The 15,790-nt window shown below is 46.2% G+C and overlaps 2 protein-coding genes across 3 annotated transcripts in view; one reads left to right on the top strand and one right to left on the bottom strand.

Moving 5' to 3' along the window:
* Positions 1–15,790, top strand: part of LOC147646318 (maestro heat-like repeat-containing protein family member 7) — a 253,483-nt gene that overhangs the window by 231,648 nt on the left and 6,045 nt on the right. The gene's annotated exons all lie outside the window — the stretch shown is intronic.
* Positions 1–15,790, bottom strand: part of LOC147646321 (maestro heat-like repeat-containing protein family member 7) — a 119,958-nt gene that overhangs the window by 46,253 nt on the left and 57,915 nt on the right. The window lies entirely within an intron of this gene.

Consider the following 15,790-nt stretch of genomic DNA (forward strand, 5'->3'; position numbering starts at 1 on the left):
GAGGTTCCCACACCAGAAGTGCTGTCAGTTTGTTTATTCAGCACTATCAAAGCTGGGCCCTCTCTCACAGCGGGGTTGGAGCCTCACCTGTGGCTGGAGGCACCTGCAGGAATTCCCAGTGTCTGGAGTGGCTCTCCAGCCCTTGGCTGTGACAGCTTCCCCAGCTGATGGGTGGATCTGGGGATGGCAAAGTCTGAGGGGAACTGGTGCTGGATCTTTGTTAATCCCTGCAGGCAATCTTTGGCACTGATGATTGGATTCATTGCTGAGCTGCTCCTTTTGTCATCTTTTGCTGCTTGGAGCTGCAGTGACACTGATTCCTTCAGGTGGTGTTTGTGCCTTTGGTGCTGACTCTGCCTGCTGGTGAAACAAAACTGGCAAAGTCTAGCCAGATCACAACAAAATGTCACTTTTAAAATGTAAATGTAAGGAATCAGTCCCATCTGTAATTCCCAGAAGGGAAGCTCTCCCCAGAGTTCGCTGGCTCTGGAGTGGGGCTGAGGTCGGAGCACCGTGCGAGCAGTGGGGCAGTCGGTTAAAAGAGGCTGAACCGCTGGATGTCTTAAAATGCATCCAAACATTGCATATGGAAAAAGGAAAAGAACTCAAGGGTTTGGGAAGACAAGGAGGGATTTTGTTAACAGCACCAACAGAAGGAACAATTGTTTTTGGAATGCTCCCACGTGGAGTGGTTTTAGTCTTTAGCTCAGGTTTGTTTGTCCAAGTAAAATAATAATAACAATAACAATAATAATAGCAATAACAACACAATAATATATATTTATATATATAACTAAAAATCAAAAATGTGAAATAATGCTGACAATTCCAATTTGTTACCTTTGGCTGCTCACTGTAACACTAAAATACCCTACAAAAAAGGACTAGCAAAGACCCAAATGTCAATGGTAAACTTTGTGAATTGTATACAAGGAATAAAGGAGGAAGGGATAAAACTGGCAATTTTTATAGGGTTTGGTGATGCTGTGATGTGGAATGCTTTGTCTGTTCCTGTGAAAAACACAGTGATTAAGACTGCTGGGTTTTTCATGTAACACACTATCTACAAGCTACAGGATTGGTTGAACAATTGTTAAAAGAGCAGTTGATAAAATGAGGAGATGGGAACCTGTCCCGGTGGAGAACCCATCTCCCAGATGAGCTCCATGCCCTTAACAATGGGCCCACTGGGAAATGGAAACCCCTGGGTGTGCACGGCTGCACCCAATTTGCAAACACAGCCATGGACAGTGAGACTTGGACTGCCTGGGAAATTGTTCTGGCTGTGATGGCCCCTGCCAGGGCCAGCCCAGAGGCTGCAGGGCTGGACCTTCATGCACTGGAATTCATTAGGAGAAATCAGAAGCAAATGAGAGTTTACAATACAGGAATAAGAATTCAGATTCCTCCAGGACACTTTGGTTTGATAACTGCTCACTGGAGCTTGGCCTTGCAAAGGGTTCATGTCACGGGAGGAGGAATTGATGCAGATTATCAAGGAGAAATTGAAGTAAGTCTGTTAAACAATAGTGAAAAAGATTTGATTGTTCAACCCCATGACAAGGTAGAAGAAATATTGATATTGCAATTGAAAAAATAATTGTGAAGAAAGAATATCCACTTTGTAATAAAGAATTGGATGAATAAAAATTCGAAAGAAAAGGTTTAAATAAAGTATATGTAATTGTAAATGATGAAAATATGGAATGAGAAATCCTCCTCCAGGTCGAGGCAGGATTTCTCTTCCAAAGCAACAGATTGCAGCCAAGCACCCAGATAACAATTGCAAGCAGGCACATCAGCGCCGAAAGAATGGGCAGGACACGGGCCATCGAACAAACAAAGGAACGGGCCCGGACGAGATATCGCCGAGCCCGAGCATCTCCGCCCTGACCACCTGTGCTGGAGAAATGGAGAAACTAGACAAAGGAAGAGGAGCCAGCCGAGATAGCCATCGGCTCCAGGATGGGTGCCACCACTCCACCCTAATGGCCCGGACCAAAATGATATCAAAAAGACATCCTGGACCTCTTTACATATGAGGAGCCTCTGCCCAACGTCTATTGACTCTATTCTCCAGTGCCAGGAAATCTATTCTTCGAACAATCAAGAACCTCTTAGCAAAGGGTGCCTGCTTGGAATTTGGCCTCGGGACACAAACTTCCTATAAAAACCCAGGCCAAAGGACTCTCAGGCGTGGATTTGGGAGCATCTATACCTTGCGTATAGACCCTGTCCACCCAGCGCTGCGCTGCTTATTTTATTGTGGTTTTTTTTTCTCTTTGTTCGAATTTATTATTGTTTGATAATAAATTTTCTCTTTTATATAACCCGAAATTGCCTTTGCATTTATAACAGATTGGTGCCGTGACTCGGATCGGAGAAATTGCAGGAGAATCTCACTACCCAGGACGGGTACCCCCGCTGATTTTAGCGGCCTGGTGAGTCGAGAATCTCCGCAGCTCATTCCAACATCCAAACCAAATTTAGGCTAAGGTAAAAACCACAATAAAAAGGAAAAAGGATCCAGAGAGCTCGGGAAGGCGAGGAGCCTTTGAGAAAGCCGCAGCTTGGTAGCTCGTAAAAAGTCATCTGTGCACGAAGACACCCTCGCAGGAAAATAGCTGTAAGTATTGTGAGGTTGAGCTGATGATTGGGCGATTGTGTGAGACGTGATCTGATCACGAAGCGAGTGCGGACTTCAAGGTCGCGGTTCCATCCTCCCGCGAGGGAATTGGCCGGCCGAGAAGGAAGCGATTCGGGGTGAAAAAGTTCTCTCTTTACACGATTGTAAAAACCTGGGACGAAGGAGGTCCTGGGGAACCGATCACAGGAGGCTGAAAGGGGAAGAGGACGTCCTGTCGAGCTCGGGAATTAGTAAACCCTTTCAGTCAACGGACCTAGGCAAAGGTCCAAGAGAGAATCGAAGTGCTGAATACAAGAGACTCCAGTACAGCTAACTGCGAGGTGAGTATTAGCAAAGACTTTGATTCATCTGGTAAAGGCGGAACGAACACAACGCAAGAAAGGTAAGATATTTTTCAATATGGGACAAAGAAAAAGTAAGATGCAGAAAAAGAGTAATGAAAAGGGTCCCTCTGAGAGAGAGAAGGGATCACTAGACATCCCACCGGAAAGTCCCTTGGGATGGATGTTAAAATATTGGGAAAATTGCTCTGAGAGAAAAAAGAAATCTAAGGCAAAAATGATCTGGTATTGTGCCGAAGTCTGGGGAGGGCAAGAACTGAGAAACCACCTCACTTAGCCTGTGGTGGGCACATTTGAAAGGTGGACGTGTAACGAGTATATTTGCGAAGTATAGAGCAGAGAAAAAGTAAGCTACAAAGAAAGAGCACAGGGAAAAATCCCTCCAATCCGGAGGAGAGAGATCACCAGACATCCCGCTGGAAAGTCCCTTGAAGTAAATGTTAAAACACTGGGAAGATTGTCCCCTGAGGAAAGGGAAATCGAAAGAAAAATTAATACATTATTGTATAGAAGTTTGGGGAAGACAGGAGTTGAGAAGTCACCTTACTTAGCCAGTGTTAGGCACATCTGAAAAAATAAACCTGTAATAAGTTGTTCTCCTATGTGGAGAACAAGGACCCCTCGGACCCCGAGGAGAGGGAATATGCTAAGCTCTGGTTAAACGCCAGGGTAGGGCTGTTCCCAATGAAACAAAAACAAAAACGTGAGTCGAAAACTGAATCCTAGGAACCTCTTGACCACTTACCTCCCCCGTACCATGGACTGGCTGGGCCGTCGTCCCCAGATCAAGTGGTGCCTTCAGCACCTTCGGGCCCCCGAGACCAACCCACTGAGATGCATGTGTCTCAAGCGGGAGACTCGGTGCTGGCAGCGATGCTGGCAGCCCTTCCCCTTTCCCAGCCTGCAAACACTGCAGCCACAGGAGTCTCCTCAGAGGTTTCTCCGGCACAAGGCTGGGGACAGCTCTATCCGTCCTTGCCGGTCCGGCCGCCACAGCCGGGACCCTCACACTTAACTGAAGGGGTCCCTACCGGTAACCGGGTGGCAGGGGAGTTCCCACAATCAACAAAAGAGAAAACCCCCACAAACCTCAGTTCCCCTCCTGCAAGTAGAACTCGTTTGAAAGCAAAAATGATGGGCGAGGAGGGGGGAGAGAGTAGTGAGAATGAGCACCGGTCGTTCCCTCTCAGGGAAGTACCGACAGCCCCGGGAGTGATTGGATTTGTGAATGTTCCTCTTAACTCCGGGGATGTGCTAGCGTTTAAAAAGGAGATGGGGCGATTGTTAGACGATCCTTTGGTGTGGCTGAAAAGCTGGATAACTTTTTAGGAAGTAGTATTTACACATACGATGATCTTATGACCATCCTGAGATCGCCTGTTTAATCAAGAGGAAAGAGAAATGATTAAACAAGCCGGTATCAGAGACTGGGACCGACGCAGTCCACAGGGGACACCAGGTGACCAGAAATGGCCTAGCGTGAGCCCGAGCTGGAATGCCCAGGGAGGAGGGCAGGCAGAGCATGGTGGATTTAAGAAACATTATTGTTCAGGGAATAAGAGAGGCAGTTCCCCGAGGTCAAAACATTAGTAAAGTGTTCGGGGAATGCCAAGGGAAGGAGGAATCGCCCACGGAATGGGTAGAGAGGTTGTGGCGAAGTTTTCAGATCTACTCTGGAACTGACCCGAACTCTCCCGTGGGGGAAGTCTTACTAAAAACACAATTTGTTGCCAAATCCTGGGAAAACATTAGGAGGAAATTAGAAAATATTGACAGGTAACAAGATAAAAGCCTCCAAGAGCTTCTGAGGGAAGCTCAAAAAGTATATATGAGAAGGGAGGATGAAAAACAGAGACTGTAAGCTAAGGTTTTGGTAGCTGCGGTCAAAGAAGTCCAAAACCAAGAACAAACACAAGGTAAGTTTAAAACACTACCTAGAAAACAGAAAAGCACTCACAAGGCAGCCCCTACCCCACGGAGAGAGGTCCCCGAATGTTACTACTGTAAGAAAGTAAGACACATTCAGCAGGATTGCAGGCAAAGAATAAAAAAAAAAAAAAATGAAAAGATTTTTCAAGAAGATTAGGGCTGTCAGAGGCTCTTTAATTTGGAGACAAGAACATCCAAGGAGCCCTTGATAAAATTAAAAGTGAGTCCCCAATGGCAGGAAGTAAGCTTTTTAGTGGACACTAGAACAGAGAGAGGTACTCTGCAGAAATTGCCAGAGGGGTGTGTGACAAGCAAGGAAAAAGTTTTTGTAATTAGAATCAAGGGGGATCCTTTCAAAGTATCTGTAATAGAGAATGTAGAAATAGAATCGGAAAATAAAATTTGTTTAAGAAATTTATTGCTTGTAGAAAAAGCAGATTATAATTCATTAAGAAGAGATATGATTGTTGCATTAAGAATTAATATCGTTGTTAAAAACTCTGAATTAGTAGTAAAAATATTCAAACTGACTCCCAAAGACGAAGAAGAAATTAACCCTAGAGTGTGGCACTCAAAAGGAGAAATAGAGAAATTAGATATCAAGCCTATTAAAATAGAAATCGAGGACCCTGAAGACCCTATAAGGATCAAGCAATACTCCATCCCGATGGAAGGGAGAAGGGGATTAAAACAAGTAATTGCCGACCTCCTTAAAGGGGTACCCTGAAACCCTGTATGTCTCAGCATAACACCCCCATCCTGGCTGTAAGAAAAACAGATAGCAGTTTACGATTGGTTCAGGACCTCAGAGCTGTAAATGTTAGAACCCGAACCAGATTCCTGGTGGTGGCCAGTCCTTACACTTTACTGAACAGGCTCTCACCTAAAGATGTATGGTATAGTGTAATCGATTTAAAAGATGCTTTTGGACTTGCCCTCTAGATGAAAAGAGTAGAAATTTCTTCGCCTTTCAGTGGGAGGACCCGGACACAAACCGAAAGCAACAGCTGAGGTGGACGGTCCTCCCGCAGGGGTTTGTAGAATCCCCAAATCTGTTCAGACAAGCTCTGGAACAACTACTCACCCAATTCATTCCAGAGGAGGGGACAAAATTGTTACAATATGTAGATGACTTGTTAATTGCCGGAACGACGGAAGAAAAGGTGAAGAAAAGCACGATTTCTTTACTGAATTTCTTGAGACGGAAGGGGTTAAAAGTATCTAAATCCAAATTGCAATTCACAGAGCCCGAAGTAAAATACCTTGGTCATTGGATATCTCAAGGGAAAAAGAAATTAGACCCTGAGAGAGTAGCAGGGATTCTTGCACTCCCTGCCCCAAAAACAAAAAAGACAGATAAGACAATTTTTGGGGCTCCTGAGATATTGCAGACAATGAATTAAAGGATTTAGTGAAAAAGTAAAATTTCTGTATGAAAGGTTAAACACTGATAAGTTGAAATAGACTGAGCAAAATGAATTTAATTTTCAGAAATTAAAGGATGCTGTTGGGAAGGTAGAATTAGAAAGAAATTATAAATATGACTTTGTAGCCAGAAAGGCTAAGGAAGAAATACAAATGATAGCACGGTTTGAATAATTCAAAGAAACCAACCGGGCTGGTATGCCAGAACACATTCTTTCCTGCAATAAAACCAAGCTGAGGCCCCTCATCCCAGCCTTATAAGGAAAGGTCTGAAGGACCCTGAGATAACTAAAAATATGCAAAAATAGCGATTTCTATAGGTTGTACACAAATGTTACTATATTAGTATACTTAGAAAGATTGGTTAGAAAAGGAATAGAATATTCAAAGGTATAGGTTATATAAGTAGTGGTATAGAAGAGCTCGGTCCCTTTTTTCTCTTGCTTGCTCTTTTTTTCCGTCTCTTTTGCGCTCTCTCTCTTGCCCTCTCTTGCTCTCTCTCTCTACCTCTCTACCCCACGCCCTGAAATAAACTTCTAACACTTAACTTGATTATAGAGGTCTTTGCCGTGTCTCTGACCGTCCCCAGAAAGCGTCTCCTACAGATTGGCGAGCCAGTACCAATTGGCGAGCGAGTTGGGCCGAAGCTCTTTAAAGTTGCAAGGGGAGTTCCTGAGTCCAGAGACGCTGAGGATCGGTGTCTTTTGGAGCTCTGGGAGACTCAGCCCGGGAGTGGAGCACAGCGAGGTGCCTGGCACCGCTTGGTGCTGTGCTGGAAAGGGGTTCTGAGCTCGCTGCAGTGTTGCAAAGCAACAGCTAGAAGCGGAGCTTGGTGAAGGAACCCGAAAAGCAGCGTCTGGAGCCGCAGCAGGGGAGCCTGGCCAGCCCCCACGAGAAGCTGGGATTGGATACGCTGTTTTCTCCGGTACTGAGGTTAGTGCGCACAAGTTTTAATCATGGGACAATCTTACTCTATTCACGACAGAGACCTCTATAAGCGACTAAAACATTTATTACGCTCTGAGTCCAATAATTTACCGAAACAAGAGCTAAAAGATCTTTTAGAATGGACTCTACTTAACTTCCCCAACGCTGACCGTTCAGCTGTATTTACTAGAGATTTTTGGGACACGGTCGGTATTAAACTCTTTAATAATATCTCACACCGCGATATGACAGCCGCACAGCTGGTCCCAGCGTGTAGAACTCTCGTAGAACTCTTTCATAATAAGCAACAACCATCAGTGGCTGTTGCGTCGGATCCAGTCCCTACTATGCGTTTGTCCCTGGCCACGGAGACCCGAAACGTGGCCAGGCCCGTTCCGGCCCCCCGAAACTCAGTGACTCCGGCATCCGCAGTTTCGCGCGTCCCTTCCCCACCCCCCCCAGCCCCCGTGATTTCGCAATCTGTTCCGGTGACCCCATCCCCCTCGGCAGACCCTGCGGCCCCCGCCCCTGCTCCCCCTCCCCCTCCCGATACTGTTCCCGCCCCCAGTGTGGCAAGCGGCGAGCTCCCCGTTCCCTCAAGAAACCCCGTCTCCGCTGTCACAACCCCCGCGCTGCCCACCCCCGGCTCTGCCCTTGCGGTGCACCCCGCCCCTCCCGCTCCCGTCACCGGTGCGACCCCGCCCCTTGACTCCGCCCCTGCGCCTCCGCCCAGCGATGTCATCGTGGCTCCTCCCCCCGTCGGTGCTGTCGCCTCAACTCCACCACCCCTCCTCCCCACCGGAGAATCTCTCGCTCCTCCCCCGCTGCACCCTGCGGCCGTCATCGCGGCTACCGCTTATATTCTATCTGCGCTACAAAACCACACTGCAGCCTCTTCCCTAACTCCTCCACTACCTCCTGTCACCGCTGAGTCAGCCCCGCCGTCAGCAGCGGGTCACACCTCGGCCCCTGAGCCGACACAGACCACTGCTGCCTCGAACATCTCGTTGTTTCATTTTTCTCCACCTCCCGTTTTGCCGCGGCCCGCAGACGTTCCAGCCTCCGCTGCCCGGTCCACCCCGGCCCCCTCAGCTCCTTCTGCTGTTTCTCTCTGGCCACGCGGTCCCGAGCCGCAGCAGGTCCCGGTTCTGCCTGCCACAAGGGCCGCCACCACTGACCCTGGACCGGAACTTACACAAACGCAGTGTCAGCCACACGTTTCCACACGGTCACAAAACACCGCGCTACTCCCGCCAGCGTCTGGTCCTGTGTATTCCCCCGATCCTCTACCAGACCCGGCTGTAATATCACCAAGAACTGCCGCTTCGCTGTCAGATGCCCCCGCGCATTATAACCGCGAACAACCGAAACCTGCTTCCCTGCCCTCGGCCGTGCCGCAGCTCCCAGAGGCTTATCCGCAAGTGCAGCATCCCGTTCTGCCCCCTGACCGTCCCCTATCGCAGCTACTGTCAGCCGACACTACAACTACAAGGCCGCCGCTACACCTGGCTACACAAAAGGTACAAAAGGAAGGGGGAATTTCTAACACAGTATCTGCATTAATAAATACAGGAGAGACAGTGAACTATTCTATGCATGCAACAGCTAATCCCCTGACTTTACCACTTCAAAGTGAGATTGTAAAATTCGAAGCTCCACTACACATAAATTCCCAAGAATGTTATGATGATAGCCAACTTACAAACTGGCTGGAAGTCAAAAGACAAATTTGCAAAGAAGAAAACATAAACCCCCTAGCAATGCCGGTGTTATTTAGTCAGCAGGCGGGCGGTCCAAGAACATGGACAGCTATTTCACCCCAGGAGATAAAAGAACTGCGAAAAGCGATAAAGGACAGTGGCATTTGCTCTCCATATTTTAAACAACTGCTGAAAAGTACACTAGAAGAGCATACTCTCACGCCCAATGACTGCAAACATCTTGCTAGCATCACCCTTACAGATTCGCAATTTATGCTATGGGAATTGAAATGGAAGAGACTACTCAGAAATGTATTGGACAATTATAGACGTAGTAATGATCCAGATTTGCGTGCTCTCACCCTGTCAAAGCTCACAGGTGAACCTCCAGATGACCGAAATGAAAATCAGATAAACTTGCCTAGGGTAGCATTAGATGACATCAAAAAAATGGCATGGCGAGCCTTCTTGCAAATTCAGCCTGCCGGAACTTTTGAAAAAGCTTATAACCTTATTAGCCAAGAAGCCTCTGGGCCATTCACAACATTTGTGGATCGTATAATTCAAGCTGCTGAACGCCAGTGTGGTGATGATATAGCCCGTCCAATTATGATACGGGACATTATCGAAAATAATGCTAATGCCGAATGTAAGAAGGTGATCAAAGCCCTGGGAAAAGAAAAGCCAACAGTGCCAGAAATGATAGACGCTTGTAACAAAATAGGAAGTCCACAACATGTAGCAGCAATTCAAGCAACTGAATTGGGGAGAACCTTAGGGGAGAAGCTGGAAAAAGCTCTTTTAGCACAAACATCACAAGCTGCAGTAATCGCGGCTCAAGCAGAGGCACGAGATCAAAAGCTCACTAAAACCCTACTGCACATCGAAGTCTGCTGAAACCTCCACACCAGCCAGTGACCCTGCAAAAAAGAGCCAAGAAGCAGACGCCCAAGCCTGATCTACGCAGAATCTTCAAGAAGAAAGTGATCTACCAGAAGCAGCTCAAGAAAAAAAAAAATGGAGTTCTGTCGTTTACCCAAGTGCATGTTGTTTTTATCTTTTTGTTTTAATCTGTATAGTGATAATTGTAGTTTTAATAGCTATACCTTGTATACTCCAATGCATGCAGAAACTAATGAGTAGAACCGTATCTAATATCTTAGTTATTCATAGACAAAACGGGGGAGATGTTGGGAAGGTAGAATTAGAAAGAAATTATAAATATGACTTTGTAGCCAGAAAGGCTAAGGAAGAAATACAAATGATAGCACGGTTTGAATAATTCAAAGAAACCAACCGGGCTGGTATGCCAGAACACATTCTTTCCTGCAATAAAACCAAGCTGAGGCCCCTCATCCCAGCCTTATAAGGAAAGGTCTGAAGGACCCTGAGATAACTAAAAATATGCAAAAATAGCGATTTCTATAGGTTGTACACAAATGTTACTATATTAGTATACTTAGAAAGATTGGTTAGAAAAGGAATAGAATATTCAAAGGTATAGGTTATATAAGTAGTGGTATAGAAGAGCTCGGTCTCTTTTTTTCTCTTGCTTGCTCTTTTTTTCCGTCTCTCTTGCGCTCTCTCTCTTGCCCTCTCTTGCTCTCTCTCTCTACCTCTCTACCCCACGCCCTGAAATAAACTTCTAACACTTAACTCGATTATAGAGGTCTTTGCCGTGTCTCTGACCGTCCCCAGAAAGCGTCTCTTACAGATGCACTCATAACTGCCCCCGTACTAACTTTACTGGATACCAATAAGAATTTCAATTATTCGTAGATGTGAATAGACAAGCAGCACAAGGAGTTCTGACCCAAGAGTGGGCAGAAAAAAGAAGCCCATAAGGTTTCTCTCAAAATTTTTAGACTCGGTTAGTCGGGGTTGGCCTACTTGTTTGCAAGCAATTGTGGCAGTGGCTTTATTAGTAAGAGAAGAAAAAAAAAAAAAGGGGTAACTTTCAGAGCTCCCTTGATAGTCTACATGATGTAAGAAATATCTTACAACAAAAAGCGGAAAAGTGGTTGACTGATTTGAGGCTTCTGAAATATGAAGCCATCTTAATCAGCTCGCCTAGTTTAGAATTAAGAACCACTACTGCGCAGAATCCTGCGCAGTTCCTGTTTGGGGAACCAACAGAGAAACTATTACACAATTGCATTGAAACTGTGGAATTGCAAACTAAAGTTAAACCAGATTTAGAAAATCAGGAGTTAGAAAAAGGAGAAAAGTAGTTTATAGAAAGATCCTCGAAAGTTGTTGAGAGAAAAAGAAAGTCAGGATATGCTAGAGTAAATGGCATATCAGGAAGCATTGTGAAATCAGGCCCCCTGAAAGCAAGCTGGTCTGCACAAGCTTGCGAGCTTTATGCTCTCCTGAGAGCCCTCCAGGGGTTGAAAAGAAAGAGGGGGATCATCTATACAAATTCGCGGTATGCTTTTAAGGTAGTACATACTTTTAAGAAAATTTGAGAAAAAGAAGTCTGATAAATACGAAAAAAAAAAGAGTTAATCCATAGGGAAATCATTCGACAAATTCTACAGGCTGTCAGAGAACCAAAGGAAATATCAGTTGTCCATGTAAAAGGACACCAAACAGGATGGCAGTTCCACACCCGAAGTAACAACCTGGCAGACAAAGAGGAAAAACGAGCGGCTTTGTTAACCAGTCTGCAGAAAAGAGGACTGATTCCCCAAAGCACAACACTGGGATTTGCCATACACCAAATGCAGCCTGGGGATAAAGTCCTGATCAAAGCTTAGAAAGAGCTCCCCCTCAACCCTCACTGGGAAGGACCGTTTCTCGTCCTCCTGACCACAGACACAGCTGTCCGGACTGCAGAAAAGAACTGGACACACTCACCTCGAGTGAAAAAAGTAACGGATTACAACTCCTCCGAGGGGAAAGTCACCACACCTCCGAGAGAGCTGAAAATCAAACGCCGGCGTCATCACAAATGACAAGTGACGACCAGATAAGTTGTATTAATCCTGATTGTAATTGTTTTCCATTTATCCACTTCGAGTGTGCTTATTGTAAACAGATTTGGGTAGCCCACTGTTTAAGAGGGTACAAACCTAAAGGATTGTGCACAAAGTGTCTAGAGAAAGAACAGGAGGAGACTAGCCGTTTCTTAACACTTGCCACCCGGGCGGGGTCCTTGGAACTAAACTCTCCTGAGTGGTTCCTATTGTTCCAAAAGGGGTTAAGAGGCCAGTTAGATTCCAAAGCCAAGGCTTTAGAAATCGAGTGCCGAAAAACAATTAAAGTTTAAAGTACTGTGTAGGACAGACCCAACTAAATTGTCTCGGTGGGCTACTTTCAAAAGAAGGTACGCCTTAAGGACTACAAGGGCCCCTGAAGACAGTCCCTGCTGCCGAGAAGATGGTAATCCCCGCCGTATGTTCCTATACGGGCGAAGGGCAAGGCAGAGAGATGCAATGGTGGGGAATCCTGATAGTCCTGAACCTAGCCGTGTGCTTGGCCGAGGGAACGAGTCCCGAGGTACCTCCAGGGGGAGAGTCCCCTGGGGAAGTGTGAGCAGTGTCAGACTGCCACAGAAACCGGACGAAAGATTGACTGTCCTCCAGAACTGCAGAAGGGGATGTGTTTTTCCAACGGCACTCAGTATAAGATCTGTAAATTAAAGGGGGAGGTCTGGTGTTACTGCTCAAAGGCAAGTTTTAAAGACGGGCAGTTTCAAACTCCTGAAAGACAAAAGATCAAAACTACCCACTTCAGGTACAAGAGAGAAGTGGGAGGGATTCCTCCGATTTCAATTTATAGTCAATGTAATAAAACCATCTAGATCAGAAGAAAAAGACAATCCACCTTTGTAGCATATTACAAAATCAATCCTATGTTACAATAAAGCGAACTTGAAAACGTGTACTATAAGTGGAAAAATGTATTAAGAAGATAGAAATTTAAAACATGAAACAAAAGCTTCCTTCAATAATGAACCAATAATTTTAGATTTGTTAAAAAGTGAAGTTGACCGGGTATGTTTACAATTTGACCAAGTATTCTGTTTCTCCAGAGATGAAGACGAGTTAAATCCTAAAAGCAAAATATCAGACTGGGAGAAAAGTGAATGTGGTTAATCTCACACTCATCCCTCTGTAAGATTGAATAAAATAATACGAATTTTTAATGTGGTCAAATTATTAGGTGGGGGACTGTAATAAAGAATTGGATGAATAAAAATTCGAAAGAAAAGGTTTAAATAAAGTATATGTAATTGTAAATGATGAAAATATGGAATGAGAAATCCTCCTCCAGGTCGAGGCAGGATTTCTCTTCCAAAGCAACAGATTGCAGCCAAGCACCCAGATAACAATTGCAAGCAGGCACATCAGCGCCGAAAGAATGGGCAGGACACGGGCCATCGAACAAACAAAGGAACGGGCCCGGACGAGATATCGCCGAGCCCGAGCATCTCCGCCCTGACCACCTGTGCTGGAGAAATGGAGAAACTAGACAAAGGAAGAGGAGCCAGCCGAGATAGCCATCGGCTCCAGGATGGGTGCCACCACTCCACCCTAATGGCCCGGACCAAAATGATATCAAAAAGACATCCTGGACCTCTTTACATATGAGGAGCCTCTGCCCAACGTCTATTGACTCTATTCTCCAGTGCCAGGAAATCTATTCTTCGAACAATCAAGAACCTCTTAGCAAAGGGTGCCTGCTTGGAATTTGGCCTCGGGACACAAACTTCCTATAAAAACCCAGGCCAAAGGACTCTCAGGCGTGGATTTGGGAGCATCTATACCTTGCGTATAGACCCTGTCCACCCAGCGCTGCGCTGCTTATTTTATTGTGGTTTTTTTTTTCTCTTTGTTCGAATTTATTATTGTTTGATAATAAATTTTCTCTTTTATATAACCCGAAATTGCCTTTGCATTTATAACACCTTCAAATTGCCTCCATTTGTGGATAAAAAGAGTTTGGACCCAGCAGTCCTAATAAAGGAGCCAGAGTGTGGGTCCAGAGGCCAAATGGCCCTCCCAAGCCAGCTGAAGGAACAGCTCTGGGCAAAGACAACACTGTTGGAATCCTGAGACCTGGGCAGGAACAATGGGAATATGTCCCTGCAGCCAAGTGTTCTCTGCCAGAACAAGTCGATGGGATGGGATATTGTTTTACAGACCCTGCCAGACCAAATCTCCCTGTTTGCCCCATCGGCCCCTTTGGAAAATGCTCAGATCCATGGGGCTCCATGTGAAGGCTGATGTGACCCTGAGGGACTTCCACACCAATTCCAGACAGGAGCCTGGCTGTCCCTCAGGGACTGGGACCCAGCACCTCTCCAGCCGAAGGGGAAAGGACCGCAGCAAGCCTTGTTAGCCACAGACAGTGCGGTAAAGCTGAACAGCAAAGGACCTTGGGGACATTATTCTGGAATTCAAAAGGTGCCAGCTCCATGGACAACAGAATTATTGTTCCTAACGTGAATGAGGGTGAGGAAAAAGGATGAGTAGGCTTGTGATGGTAAAGCACAGAAATCCTTTCACATTGTGGTCTCCAACTAGAACAGGGCTTGGTTTCTTCGGAAGGGAAATCTCAGTCAATCCTGTAAAACTGATAATTGCATTCCTGTGTTCCACAGCACAGTTTTCTGTCAGTGTCCCTGAACTGGATCCGTTACAAGTCAGAGCCCATTGACAGAGTTTTGGCCACCCCACAGGGTGAGCCCTCCGAGGGAACCCCATTCCTCCCAACCTGAGCTGAGAACATACCCAGCAATTAGTTACATTGAGTATTTTGGCTACTTTGATCTTTAAATTTTCAAAATAATTTTGATTACTAATGCCTTGATTAAACTTCAGAGGTGTTTCTGGCAAACAAAGATCCTGGCTGACTCTCAAGATACAACTTACAGGTGTTGGGGGTTAGGTGTCCTTTATTTTCTATTTAGTTCTGGCTTGCCTGTGGAATTTTTACTCATGACTTGCAGGGAAAACTTAACTGCGGGTACCTGGTGGGTGCTTGAGGAAAGATAAAGAGTTTGGCTGGGCCCAGGGGGGGAAGGGGGCAGGAAAAGGGGAGGGTGGGGACAGTTTGGTGGCTTCTTCAGCTTCGGAGAAGAACACTTTGGGTGCAGAGCTGTTGTGGTGGGGAGAAGGGAATTTCGCCATCACCCAGATGGAGCTGCTGCTTCTTCTCCTTCTTCCCTCTTCATTGGTGGCCTCGCACCCCCTGTCCTGCCGGGACGTGTGGCACTGCCAGCCACCGCCACGGAGCTGCTGATCCACCTCAGCCACTGGCCCGGGATCTCAGCTCATCCCTGCTGTTCCAGCTGAGTGTTCCTCAGAGCCCTGCAGGAGCACCAGCACTGACTGCCAACCCGAGGGGGTTTGTGAAACAAAGCCTCTCCTCCATCCTTTCCCGTCTCAGCCCAGAAAGCTGTCACGGGGTCCCTGGCTCTGTTTTCTTGCTAACGCTGTAGTTATTGTTGTTTGTTTGCCTGGGTATAAATATTAGTAAAAAACTGTTATTCCTATCCCCAGATCTCTGCCTGAGAGCCCCTTGATTTCAAGATTATCATAATTCGGAGGGAGGGGGTCTACATTTTTCATTCCAAGGGAGGCTCCTGCCCTCCCTAGCAGACACCTGTCTCTCAACACTGAGACATTTGCATGAGTAAATTTTACAAAGTTTTCAATAAAATTCTTATTGATAAATTTGCCTCCATTTCATTTCTAACAAGCTGTTCCTAAAGATCCCGTCAGGCTGTCTTAGACACTTTGGGCAAGGGATTCCTTCCAAGCTGGGCCACTTGGGGGGGGGATGGGGGCGGCCCCAGGGCGGAGGGCAGGGTG

The sequence above is a fragment of the Cyanistes caeruleus genome, unplaced genomic scaffold, assembly GCF_971803275.1.
Source record: "Cyanistes caeruleus unplaced genomic scaffold, bCyaCae1.hap1.1 HAP1_SCAFFOLD_101, whole genome shotgun sequence".
Lineage (NCBI taxonomy): Eukaryota > Metazoa > Chordata > Aves > Passeriformes > Paridae > Cyanistes > Cyanistes caeruleus.